This window comes from Lissotriton helveticus, chromosome 4_1 (assembly GCF_964261635.1).
Source record: "Lissotriton helveticus chromosome 4_1, aLisHel1.1, whole genome shotgun sequence".
Taxonomy (NCBI): domain Eukaryota; kingdom Metazoa; phylum Chordata; class Amphibia; order Caudata; family Salamandridae; genus Lissotriton; species Lissotriton helveticus.
This window is the reverse complement of record NC_136063.1, coordinates 1,941,366,658-1,941,375,234: the sequence shown is the minus strand read 5'-3', so window position 1 is coordinate 1,941,375,234 and position 8,577 is coordinate 1,941,366,658.

The following is an 8,577-nucleotide window of genomic DNA, read 5'->3' as shown; positions in this document are numbered from 1 at the left end:
TGAGCTCTTTCTATACATGGGTTAACCCTGCTGTTTACCCTCCCCTGCTTCAGAAATAACTCATGTTTCTTTTTCCTGGCCTAGGAATTGATGCACCTGGCTATCAAAAAAGCCACTTACTATCTAGAGTGTGCCTTCTGCTACCTATTGGTGAGCCAATACTCTTTTATGCTGAACAAGTAAGGTATGTATGTGTTGCCCTTCACCTCTATTGGCTAACAATATATTCTCTTTACATTGAACATTGAGGCAGCTTCTGTTATTTCATTGGTATGTGCACAATGAGTATTTGGCCATTTGGAAATAACTATGCAAGCATTTCTACATTAAAAATGGCTAGCTCTATGGTGTTTTATTGTAAGGTTAAAATATTTTGCAGATTTCGGATCTATGTAAAACAAGATGTGTGGCATTTGGAAAATAAGTATTTCCACCTATTAAAAACATGTTAAATATAAACGGACATTATAAAAACATTTGCGCGTTTTCCCAAATACACATTTCACATTGAGTGAAGTGGAGAACAGATTTCAAATGACCAGTTTGGCTTTCTCAAGTGATTGGCCACATTGAAATGTAGAGCATTGGCCATAATTTTAAAGGTCTCTGTTAAGTTGTTTTCCTCTGTAATCAATTCTGGGTTTGAATGTTATGGTCTATGTTAGGTTCATATTTGCATCCAATGGTAGTCTTCCTTTTTGCATTGGATATAGTGAGTTTTTAAGGTTGATAATTGCTATTGAAATTTACCAATAGCAGCACCTTACAAATTACAATGAACATATTACAACACATAGGTATATTAAGATACCAATAATTTATAATATACACAAGTTTAGTAACAAATGATCATTAGAAAGTCCAAGCAATTTAAATCTTCAATATAGAGTATTTATGAACAAATGTCAGAAAAAGTAAGGTAAATAATAAACCATGCTGATACCTATACATGATATGGAACATATGCTGGACTCTGAAATTATGATATCTTTTTAAAAAGGATTGAAATCTTGAATCTCTCTATTGTGTAATAGCTGAGACTCCCTCTGTCTTGCTGGTTAATATTTTAAGTAGGTTTTATTTGAAACTGAGCAAAAATATAATTCTGGTGGTGCCAGAACCCCTTTTAGAGGGCCATGGGGTACACAAGGATTACAGGGTCCAACTTTGGGGGTTGAGGACTTTTCCTCCTAATGTCCTGGGGACCAGCATACATTGGACCCTGAGAAACATGGCAAATCTCCCCTCCAGCACTTGACTCTCAGGAATAACGTGGCCCAGCAGTCCAAAGCTTCCACAGGGGATGCGGTACGGGGGAATACAGGCTCACAACTCAAAATGCGCAGAGCATCAGCAATAAACCATTGTCCAATAAAAAATGTCCTTTTATTAAAAATGAGAAGTATTTTATTTCTTCCACTAGCAACACAAAGGACAAATATGACATTCAGAAGTGACTACACAGCCCCCTTTTGTTCAGGGCTCTAGTGTTTCTTTAGGCGGTCTCCTGGGTCCCACTTCTTCCACGATCCTAGCAATAGTGATTATCCCCCATTCACAATAGGGCAAGCCCCACAAGTAGTCAGAGTCTCAAGTGTCCATGCTGACCTGTTTGAAAGTCATCAGTGCTCCAACACTGCAGGGCTAAGTAGCATGCAATTTCCCCCAGGCCAAACTGGGCCAGATTCAATTTTACCCACACCTACAGGTTTGGATCATCCGGAGTTCTTGAGCATGCCCATCCATGGGTGCTTAGAGCAGCAGCAGCTGAATCAGGTAAGTTTGCTGCACATGGCCCAGTGTGCTGCACTCAGTGCGTGCAGAGGTCCTCACATTCAGTCATGCCAACAAAGTGACCAGAGGTTCTTTGTGGTTCCTCCTTGCCAGGTAAGTGGCTGATCTGTTCCACGGTGGTGGGGAATGGTGATGCGATGAACCTGAAGTGTGTCCCTTGCCTTGATGAAGATGCCATGTGCTCCCTAGGTGGGCTCACTTCTTCATTGGGGGTGTCATTCAGGTTTCATGCTTTGTTCCTTGTTGCTTCTGGTGCCCCCTCTGGCACACGGGGTGACCGTATCCTCTCTCCCATCTCTGGCCCAGTTGGCACACCGAAATCCTAGCATTCCGGGTCACAGATTACCACTGCTTAAGGACTATGGTCCTCACAGCATGGCAATCTTCTTGCAGTGGCCCTTCTTGTCATATGAGGGTACAGCACACCACTGCACAAGGGCCTTGGCTTTCATAGCACAGCAATCTTCTTGTGGTGGCCTCTCCTGGCATACGAAGTCACCGACTCCTCACTACGCTCTGTCTCCAGCTTGATCAGTGCGGCGATGCACATGGCTCAATACATGGCAGCCCTCCGGCATATGAGGGCCGCTCACTTTGTCCTGCATGCTGGGAATGACCTAATCAGAGCAGCAACTTTTTCCTCACACCTTGCAAAGGGAGTTGACAGGGCTCTCCACTGGACCACACTCCCCCCAACAGAGGTGCTCCCACTCCTAGGCAGGGGGTCTTGGATTTCCTGGGGGTTGACCCCTCACCCAGCAGGGACACCAGCAGGCCTTGCCCCCAGTCCTGGTCACAGGCTGAAGTCTTGAAGAGCTTCCTCTCCTCACACAGCCCATCTAGTTGCTTGGCAGATGACAACAAACTCCCTTTCTTATAATCATTTCCACCAGGGGGCATATGTACAAGACCCTATCACTGCCACAACACCACTTTTATGGATGTTGTGGTGGCGATAGGGGCTGCGCCGTATGTACAAGGCTGTGTTAAGCCACTTAACGTGGCTTAGCCCTGCCTTGTACATAAGGCACCCCTTCATGCATAGATTAGCGTGAAAGGGGCATGCAGTGGGTGTTGTGGTGGGTGTTCCACTCCAGCACCCATTGTATTTGACGCTTCCCACTATGTACAAGGGTGGCGTACATAGGAGGTAGCGTCAAAATTAAGACCAGGAAAATCCTCGTCTTAAGTTAGCAAAACAAGAAGAAATGCATTTTTTCTCTTCATTTTTGCTTTTTCCATGTGTGCTGCCTCGTGCAGCACACTTGGAAAAAGCAAAATGTCATGGTTTGTTTATGTACAGGAAGGTGTGCCTTCTTGTAAATAAACAAATGTTTTTTAAAAATGCCATTTTATAACTTTCATGTGTGCTGCAGAAAGCAGCACACATGAAAGCTACAAAATGGCATTTTTTGATTGTTTATTGCAGGAAGGGATACCTTCCTACATAAAGAAATCCTCCCCTGCACACAGACACCCTTGCGCTCTAGTGCAAGGGTGCCTGTGTTGCGTTAAGTGGTTAAACTTAGCGCCATCGCAGTGGGAAATGCAAGGCAGCACCACATTATTGTAGATATGGTGCAACCTTACGTTGAAGAAGTGGCGGAGCATGTTGTTAAGCCAAGAAGGCTAACGACACGTTGCACCACTTCCTTGTACATATCACCCCAAATGTGATTTAGAGTCTGAACCTTTGTGGTTTATGATAGGGGTCTGCTTCTTTTGAAGTGACCATTCCCCCGACCTCTTTTCCACTTGAAAGCAGCCTGTCACAGCAGGAGAAACGCAAAAGCTGATAACCACACAAAACTGGCCTTGAGAGTGATTAGAGTACACCCCTGGATGTCAGCCACACTGATAAGTGTATCAAAAAGTTAGCCTGGAGCCTCAGCCCTACTCTTCATGATTTTCTCATCAGCCCCATCTCCTTTTTGGATACATGCCCAGGCCCCTCCCTGGTGGCCTCTCACCGAATCATAGAGCATCCTTTGAAGTATACTGGGGTAGCCTGGCTCTCCCATCTCCTGTGTGTGTCCCAATCAGCTTGTGTGAATGCAGCAAAACACAAATCTGACTGAGGGAATTCCTCTGCTCGTGTTTCACCATGCAGGCCTGGGTCCCCCAAAATGTAACCCAGGGTACCCCCATGCATTGTACCATTTACAGGTAAACATACACCCAGTACATGTATACAGTATTCACACACTGCACAGCACTGTATCCTTTCTCTACTGTACCACTCAAAGGGACGAATAGATCCAGCACATACATTTACAATGCACACACTGCACAACACTACGCCCTTCATGTGCTGTACCACTGATAGGCATACATACATCCAGCACATGCATTTACCAGGCATGTAATACACAGAACTACATCCTTCATGTATTGTACCCCTCAGGGGCAAACATAAATTTAGCACATGTATTCAGCATGCACAAATGGCATATGACTGCATTATCCCTATATTGAACTCTTCCTAGCCACTCATACACCCAATACAGAAACACCTCTCATGTGCTGCACAGCACTACATACCAAACCAATGTAGGCCAGGGGTGAGTTAAGCACACAGCAGCAGAATTTTAAATGAGTGAGCCTGTCTCACTCCAGTGGCACACGTTAAAAAGGACTCGTTCATTGCTAATGATCACTAAACAGAATGCTACCAGATTCAGATCTGCTCAGCACATACCTAAATATTAAATAATGTGTATCACCAGATTAGTATCTGCAAAACACAAAATTATTCCAGAAACAATAAACAATCCTCCAAAGAAAGTATACAAAGTGCCAAAATTTTTATGAAACAGCTTATTTTCTTCTTTATTTAATGTTTTGATGGACGATCATTCAAAAATACAGTGCAAAAATTATAGCCATCACTGCTGACGCGACACGTTTTGTCTCTAGGAGACTTCTTCAAGGCTATAGAAATGTGTAAAAAGAAAAGAAAGGATGTATTTTTTAGATAAACATTATCTTACAATTTTAACAATTCTACAACATTAAAATATGTGATCATTTAATCATTAAAACCACATTCACAGAGATATGCAGAAGGATTGTTCTATTTTTAGCAATAAAATAGCGTACATGGTTCCAGCTGTCACCTTTTTATTCTCACAGTAACATGTATATCAAAAAACAATCTCTAGGAGACGCATTTTCATGATACTTGTACAGAGATTAGTTTGCACTAGATGTACAGAAGCACAATCCGTAATGTGACAAAGAAGGAAGAAAATAACATGGGGTTTCAACCATTTTATCTACAATAATGAGAAAATATATTTTTCTATGGTGTTCACATCACATAGCTGGAAACAATTCATCCACATTACAGGAATTGTCATATTGCTTGGAATGTACATTGTTATTACTCATTGGTTCGAATCCACGATGTACAAATCTTCATGCATACTGTTCTATAAACGAGCTACCAGCTCAAAGTAGCACTGCGCCGAAGAACTTCAATGGTAAGATGAATTTATTCATGGAAAAACAGAATATTTCACTGAATTAAAATTAACCAGTTTTTTTATTATAAAGAATGTGATCAATTGTATAAAGAACAGCTTAAAATATTTGTTGAAATATTAAAAAGACATTTCATACCGTTTTATTTTTTGAAAAGTAATGTATTGTTTTCTCTTTAATGAGCTCTCTGGTGGATAACGTCCGAAAAATCCCAAGGTGGTACAATTGCCCCTGGTCTGTAACAAAACGAAATAAATATTGATTTCTTTTATCTAAATGTTTCCCACATTTATTTAAATTTTACTGGTCAAAATTTGTTAAAAAATGCACGAACAGAAATACTTTTTTAATTCGCAAGTGCCACGACATTCGTCATTGCAAGATGGCCGCCATGACTCCAAGAAGCACAATGTGACCAAAATCACGCCTTTGGAGCAAGACTCAAATTCAATGTGAGACAAAACTCACTAGACAGAGCAGTTGGGCAACAATACATATGCCCATTAGCAAAATCGGTGAACTCGTAATACTACTCAAATATCAAATTCCGACATGTCATTTCTGCGCCCACTATTGGGTAAAACTACCAGTTTATCAGCCTATGTATTTCTGCATAAAACGAAACCCAGATCGTATTTCAAACACTTGTAGAATGAGAGCCATTCCTTTATTTAATTTTAATTTTAAAAGGAGTGCACAGCCGCGACTATCATTATTATAAGATGGCCACCAAAGTGGCATGTTCATCTTTGGATTACAGTTTCCTTACCCTATGTCTATTCACAGGTTAATCGACAATCATCTGGACATGTACATCAAAGACAGTCATTCTTTGAGAAATTATGTGACATTTCTAAGATGTAGTACCCAAAATTACTTATACAGAATACCAAGAACGATATATATATATACAATAAACTGTTCGCTTTTCATTGTACATCAAAAATAATTGCAAAACATTGTATGGAACATATACTGATCAATATGCTGCCACCACCATACCACTAAAACAGTAGCACTCTGGGCACCCCTCCTTTAAAAAAAAGACCAGAATCAGTGAGGCAGGCGTATGTCATGGTAGCAGCAGCAGTCACCATAAACAAAGGAGGGTGGGGCGGGTGGGGTCGCGCGGGAGGTATCGCACGGGGGAGGCTAGAAATAAAATATTAACAAAAAAAAGTACCTTTTACCACCAGCTGCCTCTACTGTCGCTTCTCGTCTCGCTGCCTTTCCTCTTCTCTTCCTGCCTGGTCCCGACAGCCCCGGGACAGACTCCCTGTCCAATCCAAGCGCTGGGTCTTAGTGGGCAAAAAAAACACCCTGCTCAGACTAGGGAGTCTGTCGCGTTTCTCCAGGCCGGCTGCTCAAAGCAGCAGGGATGGAGAAAACATAAGTGTTGTAGTGTAGTTCCTATATTCCCAATAGGCTCTGCGCATTGGAATAACATAAACAGCAGTTTAGACGTAGGACTGAGGTCATCTAGGTCTCTACTGACTATGCTAGACTTAATTAGGTTTGCCAGCTAGCTCAGAGGTCACTAGAAACTTTCTCGAATGTTCAGGAAGGAGTTAACTTTCCTGATTAGACAAGAAGGGATTAGTTTCTGACAACCGCATAAACATGACAACTTTTGCTCCCTCAGAATAAAGAGTATATCTCTAGAGTCGTGTGAAAACAATAGACAGCTATTTCACTCAGTCAATCGTGCATGCTTAATTTCACCAGGAGTGCAGAGAAATAGAGAGACGGGCGTTTTCAATAAAATTTGTTATTTATTGAGCAGTCTTCTTTCTCATGCAAGAGAAGTGAGTTTCCACAATTGCAATACTTATCATGAAGTAAAGTGCGTACAGTAAAAGTATTATTATGAAATAATACTGTAAAAGCATTGATATGGTTTCTTAGCCATATGATACTTTAAAATGGATAAAATATATACATATATAAAAACATTGACTAACGTACTCAACTGGTGCTTCTAAGATACGCCTACCCCGGTGTACCTGACCTAAGCCTAATACGTGGGAAGGAGTAAGTAAGTTGCAGTTTAAGTTAAGTTGGTTTTTGCCAAGAATCTGAATCAAGAATTCTCTTAAGGTTTTAATCAGCTCCGTACCTTGGTTCTAGAATGAAGGAGGTCTTGTATCTCTCTCTCAGGACTCGATCTCCCAGCAACCCGCAAGGGTGACTGGAAACACCCGAGCTGGAATTTCTCGACAGCGTCTCTCTCAGTGCGTCAAGTGGGAGGGTCGGCTTCCTACGGCACTCGCATCAGCTGGGCGTCGGACAAGTAGATAGCCGCTCCGCTCCAAACCACCGTGTGTTTGCTTAAGGCAACGTCGGAATATTTATACCTGAAAGGTGCCGGGTTTGACGTAAGGTTGGACATAAGATGTCACTAAGAACTAACAGTTCTTTCTGGACTCCAGGAGTTCTTGTGCAAATCAAAACAAAAGCAGGGGGAATTCCCGGGCTGCTGGAGGCTTGGTTTGTTTAAAGAACGCGTTGTACTTTCTAGGAGTCTATGGGAGTAGCCTTGCCGTATTTGGACTGCATTGGCTATGACTAAATATGGACATGATTCTTATGCCTTTATAAGGATATGTTTTGTTATAACCACATAAGGGCATGAATCGGGGATATCTAATTAAGGTCCTAGATAGATTCACAACACCCACTCCACGTATTAATGTCCATCATTACTAGATACTAAGTAATATTAAACATATAACGATGCATGTGTGTTTTCCAACCCACCCCAAAATACATAAATTGCATTTGAAATGGTATATGGTAAATACACGAAAATGAGTATTTATACTGTACGTTTTTCAAGCAGTGTTATCATTCAGGAAATGCATATATAAATATCGGCTGAATGAATTGCGAAAATTACATTTATGAAATGGCTCTGAATACAGAAAAAAAAGGTTGAGACCATTTCATCACATATTTATACAATACTGTACATGTGCTAGAGGCTGAGGTAAAATATTGTCTCTAGTGTCTCTAAAAATAGAAGCTCTGTTCTCTAAGAATAGTTCTACTTTAAGCAGAGTACCATGTGCCAGAAAAAAGGTAAATATTTTGGAAGTGAAAAAATAATTTCGCTTTCAGGGGAAAAAATAGTTCCAAATGTTTCCAGTAGTGTTGTTTATCAAAACTGAAGGCCGAATTCAGAGTTCAGGGAATGCTGTGTGCTCTTTGTTTCATGGGGAAAAAACAGAAATCATTTTATTGGGCAATCCTTCACCTACCATCCTGGCCCCCATCTGGTCCTCGTGCCTAGGACCTCCCCCT